This window comes from Tamandua tetradactyla, chromosome 4 (assembly GCF_023851605.1).
Source record: "Tamandua tetradactyla isolate mTamTet1 chromosome 4, mTamTet1.pri, whole genome shotgun sequence".
In the NCBI taxonomy this organism is placed as follows: Eukaryota; Metazoa; Chordata; class Mammalia; order Pilosa; family Myrmecophagidae; genus Tamandua; species Tamandua tetradactyla.
Window position 1 is genome coordinate 157,161,231 of NC_135330.1, and position 6,236 is coordinate 157,167,466.

Here is a 6,236-nt window from a genome sequence, read left to right on the forward strand (position 1 = left end):
AGCAGATATTATGAAATGAATTGTCTTAAACTAGGGGAATTTATTAGCTTACAGTTTAAGGCGGAGAAAATGTCCAAATAAAGACATCATCAAGGTGATACTTTCTTTCCAAAGACTGGCCACTGGCAATCTTCATCTCTTTTACCTCATGGCAAGGCACATGGGTGGCATTTACTAGTATCTCTATTTCTGGGTTTCATTACATTTGGCTTCTTGCTTCCATGGCTTTCTCTCTGTGTATTCATTCTGTTTATAAAGAACTGCAGTAATGGAATTAAGATCCACCCTGAATGATGTGGGTCACACCTGAACTGAAGTTGTTTCAGCAAAAGGACCCACTTACAATGGGTTTACATCTACAGGAAGGGGTGAGATTTAAGAACATGTTTTTCTAGTGTACACAATGCTTCAAACCACTAAAATCGCTAAGCACTGTGACACTTATAATTTATTATTGCTATATTTTGAATTATCCAATGATTTGTCACTGAATTGGTTCCTGTGACTTCATGTTTGGAAGGAACTTAGTTTTCAACAATGAATGGCTAAAATATTAATTTAAAAATTGTGAACCAAATAAAAACCATTATATCTAAAAATGCATTTGATTAATTTGCGATATCTAATTCTGCATTAGCTACTTTTCTTGGCTTTTTATGTTGTATTTTTATCTACTTGTGTGTTTTCTTTGTTGGGCAGGGATTTTTATCAATCCTTCCATTATTTCTCAACAAATGTGGCCTATTTATATAATCCAATAGATAGAATATAAATTTTAGCTTGAATATTTAACCTAGTAAAATAAAAGACACATTCCATACTTTATCTCCTCCTGAACAATAAACTGAGGATGATTAACTTAGATAATCTCTACTGAACTTTGATCTTATGGTCCAGACCTATAATTTTTTGCACCAGAAAATATAGAGATTTTTAGTATAATTTTATGTAGTCATCAGTTACTTAGCTTTATCCACATAATTCAGATTTTCTTGGTTCACTGTTTTCCTTGCTTTCTGATACTCATTCTTTATTTCTGAAGCATATCTTTAGAAAACCCTTTAATGAAGTTCTTGCAGTAGCAAATGATTTCAGATTTTATTTAGCTGATCAATGGCTCTTTTTTGATCCTGGGTTTACTGGGAGTATCATTCTAGGATACAGTCATTTTTATAAAAATATAACAAACCACAATGGAAACTGCTGTTATATTTAATGTTTATAAAATTGAGAACTTTTATTATAAAAGTACAACATATATTCAGAAGAAAAATGATAACCCTTAGAAGATATTTTATAATATATTTTATCTTCAAAACAGTGCTCTAGAGTCGGTGAAAAGGAAAATTACTTAAACAGATAAGATGGTAAAAGACATTATTTGATAGTTCGCAGAAGAGACAGCATAAGTGGCTAAAACACATATAATTTAATTGGAAAATAGATTAACTCACTAGTAGACTTCGGGCTACTCATAAGCTAGCATCTAGCTCTTCTAGACCTAGGTATGTATTCTGAAAATGTGCTTCAAGACTAGTACAAGTATGATCAAAGCAACAATAACAAATTAGAAATAAAAAATGTCAATAGCCCTGCCATGCCGGAGACCTGGTTTAGATTCTTGATGCCTTCCCATGCAAAAGAAGAAAAAAAAACTTCAATAGAAATCTAGAAAAATATTCACATATCTATGATAAACTTTATCTGCAGAATTGTAATTAAACTAAAAACCAATGAATAACAGCAACACCAAATACTACTGAAGGTACAAAAGAATTTGTTAACACAGGTAAAGTTTTAATTTATTTTACAAACACATGCAATACTGAAGGCTATAATGTTTGATGATCAACATACATATGATAAAACTATAGATCAAGGCAAAGATCTGATAAATACAAATTCTAGGTAAGTAACTACATCTGGTGGGAGGAAGGGAGGGTTATACAGAGGACACAAAAGATGTTTTTAATGTTTCTTTTCTTATAAATTATAGTAATGGACACCTGTGATTCATTTAATAATTTTAACCACAAGTAGCATATTCTCATCTGTAAGCATGGAATGTATATATGTTCTTTTTAATGTTTAAAATAATACTTTTTTATGTTTGTCCCACAATCACACAGTCTAGCACTCCAGAAAACTCCTGTTGCCATTCACTTATGTCTCATTTACGAAATACTTGGTAATATATTAATACCTGCATAGTATATAAACTATTTTGCTTTTTATTTTTAATTTAAAAATATATCACAATTAACACATATATTATATTAAAATAATGTAAATGAATATATGAATAAGGAAAATTAAGGGCATTATAATTTGAATTTTCTTATTTAAGAATATGTATGTGTGTGTATGTGTGTGTGTTTTCTTTGCTACATGTTTGGTATATATATTTAGCTTTCACCCTATTTTTGTTCTTAGGAAAAGTGCTTAATTATTATCTCATCTACCCATTCATCAATTAATATGTCTTCATACATAAATATACCACTTTGCCTATTTATACATATAGGAAAATAATTGAAATTGCTATGACAAAGAGATTGCTAGTGATAAATAATGAGGGGTGAAGTTCAATATTGTCTCACAGAAGCTTTGCTTGACTTAATATCCACCTCCCCTCTAGCACTGAAAATCACTAGTCTTTCTTTTGGGTTTATTGTTTCCTAATTTCTGTTAATGCTAGTTCCTTCTCATAGCTCTTTTTTAAAAATCATTTCTGATTAGTTTTTCGTATTCCTTAATCCATAGTATATTAATATCAGTTTGCATGTGCCTTCTAATATATCTCACCAATATTTTTATGCAACCATGTTATACTTGTACATAACAAGAAAAATTTGCGATACTACAAATTGAATTTTCTTGCCCAAAAATATGTTATGGTTTTCATTTTTCAGAATCAGTATAATTCTTTCATAAATTTCTCTGTGGTATTTGATCTATTTAATTTGTATATTCATAGGGTCAGTTTTGTTCATGTATATTTTTCTATGAAGGCATTCCTTCTATGTTCCCAAATTGTTTTACAGAGAATGAAGCAAAATACAATTTTTTAAATAATTTCCTTTCTGTATTATTTCATTACTATGAGCTCTTCTCCCCTTGTTAATAATTCTGGAATAGTATCTTTTACCTCAAAGTCTTGATTTGTGTAGCTTCATAGTAAGTTGTGAAACCAGATCAGTCTTCCGACTTTCTCCCCTTTTACAAAGTTACTTTTGCTATTCCATTTCTTATTTGTTCCATAGGAATTTAGAAAAAACCTTGTTAACTTGTACAAAGAAGTTTGCTAGAATTAAACTGAAATTATGTTAAATCTATCGATATATTTGGGGAGAATTATCTTAACAAATTTCAGGCATTAATACATGAGCGCAATATAACTTTCCTTTTGTTCAGATTTTTATTTTTTTTTCAGATTATGCAATATCTCCAAGCATGTGACTAAATATTTCATATTTTGCTGTTCTTTAAATTTTATATTTTATAATTTGACTTTATGATGTTTTGCTGTTTGTTGGTATATAGAAATAGAATGAATTTTTTAATCTCCATCTTGTGTTCTGCAACCATGCAAAGCACACTTATTAATTCCACTAGCTTTTTTGTACATTAAATTGGATAGATTATGGACACAAGCATTTTGCGTATGAATAAACATTATTTTACTTTCTTCTTTCTAAACTAGATGCTTTTATCTCTTGTTCTTGACTCTTCTATGGCCTAAAATATAATTTTGAATAGACGTATTTATAATTTTCAACCTTATCTTTCCTCAGTCTTAGAGAGAAAGCAAAGAGTCATTCATCATTAATTATGATATTATGCCATGTTTCCTTAGATGCTGTTTATCAACTTTAGTATTTTTTTTCCCATTTTGAGATTTTAATATGTTGAATTATATTAATTGGTTTTTGAATATTCAACACTTTCCTAGAGTAAATCCTACTTGTTTTTGACATATTATTCATTATATAAATTGTTGCATTTGCTTTGTTAAAATTTTGTTTAGGATGTTCGCCTCGATGTTTGAGAACGATCATTGTAATTTTCTTTCCTTCTACTGTTTTTATATGGTTTCAATGTCAGGACAGGGGTTCATGGAAAATATTGTAATTACTTTCCTCTTTTTCAATTTCTGGAAGACTTTGTATAAACTGAATATTATTGTGTTCCTCAAACATTTACTAGACTACTTTCTCAGTACAGCTATCTGTGCCCAGAGCTTTCAGCATGGCATGAAAACAATCACATTAACAATTTCCTTAATAACTCTACAGTTATTTGAGTTATGTATTTCTTTTTCTGTATGAACTTTAACAGTTTTAGTTAGTGTCTCTTAAATAAATTGTCCATTTTATCTAAAGTGTTGGATTTGGGGGCAAATAGTTTTATATAATACTTCATTTTTAATTAAAAATACCATCTCACCTCTTGTAAGAACTGTAGTAACATCACCTCTTTCCTTACTGTATTGGAAATTCATGTCTTCTCTTGTTTTCCTGATAAGTCTGTCTAGGGGTTTATGTAATTAATTGTTCTATTCTAGGTTATCAATACCTATTCTGACCTTTATTATTTCCATTATTCTACCTAATTTTGCTTAAAGTTGCTGTAGTTTTTGTTTATTTAAATGAGAATCCATTCATTGATTTGATATTTTTCTTCTTTCCCAATAGAGGTTTTGTACAAACCGCTATTGTTTCTACAAACATTGCTCTATATATTTCCCAAGAGACTTAACCAACTTTTCATGTTGTGTTTATCTTTCATTCAGTTAAGAGTATTACATAAGGACTTTGTCTTTCCACCCAACTTGTGTAGCTGTCCTGAGAGCCATCTCCACCTCCTAAGCACAATGGCCATTCTTAAGGAAAAACTGATTGCACAAGTTGCAGAAGAGGAGGGAACTGTGCCAAACAACAAGATCACTTGTAGTCGATGTTGGACAAGTTGGTATGGCATGTGCCATCAGCATTCTTGGAAAGTCTCTGGCTGATGAACTTGCCCTTGTGGATGTTTTGAAGATAAACTCAAAGGAGAAATGATGTATCTGCAGCATAGAAGCTTGTTTCTTCAGAAGCCCAAAATTGTGGCAGGTAAGGATTACTATGTGACAGCTAATTCTAAGATTGTGGTGGTAACTGCAGTGGTCCATCAGCAGGAGGGGGAGAGTTGCCTCAAGTTGATTCAGAGGAATGTAACTGTCTTCAAATTCATTATTCCTCTGGTCATCAAGTACATTCCCAATTGCATACCATTATGGTTCCCAACCCAGTGGATATTCTAACATATATTACCTGAAAACTAAGTATATTACCCAAGTACCATGTGATTGGAAGTGGGTACAATCTGAATTCTGCTAAATTTCATTATCTTGTGGCTGAAAAACTGGGCATTCATCCCAACAGTTGCCAGGGATGGATTTTGGGAGAACATGGAGACTCAAGTGTGGCTGTGTGGAGTGCAGTGAATGTGGCAGGAATTTCTCTCCAGGAACTGAATCCAGAAATGGGAACAGGTAATGATAGTGAAAATTGGAAGGAAGCACATAAGGTGGTTGTTGAAAGTACCTATGAAGTCATCAAGCTGAAAGGATATACCAACTGGGCTATTGGATTAAGTGTGGTTGATCTGATTGAATCCATGTTCAAAAACCTAGCCAGGATTCATCCAGTATCAACATTGGTGAAGGGGATATACGGCATTGAGAACACAGTCTTCTTAAGCCTTCCATGTACCCTGAATGCTCAGGGATTAATCAGTGTTATCACCAGAAGCTGAAGAATGATGAAGTTGCTCAACTCAAGAATATACCCTCTGGGACATCCAAAAGGACCTAAAGGACCTATGACATTCAGTTCTATGCTGTAGAAATTTAAAAACTGCAAAAACTGTAATTGACCTTTAGCAGTTAGTTATCATCCATGTACATGAATCACAGTTTGCTTTTATCTTCCTAAATATGTGAATCTGGGCCCGCTGAGTCAAATCAAATGTTTGGTTCGATGTTTGCCATAGGAACCCTTGAACAAATAAAATTAACTATCATAGCATGAAAAAAAAAATTAAAAACATTACTTAATCTATATTTTCATCTTTTTCTTCAACTCTTGTTTCACATATTTATGTTTTACTGGATTTCAAAATATTGGAGGGTTTCTAGATATCATTCTGTGATTGAATGCTAGTGTATGCCATTATTGTCACCAGACTTACCA

General features: G+C 31.8%; 1 pseudogene; it reads left to right on the forward strand.

Moving 5' to 3' along the window:
* Positions 1-4,873: 4,873 nt before the first annotated feature.
* Positions 4,874-5,869, forward strand: LOC143679465 (L-lactate dehydrogenase B chain-like; annotated as a pseudogene).
* The last annotated feature ends 367 nt before the right edge of the window (positions 5,870-6,236 follow it).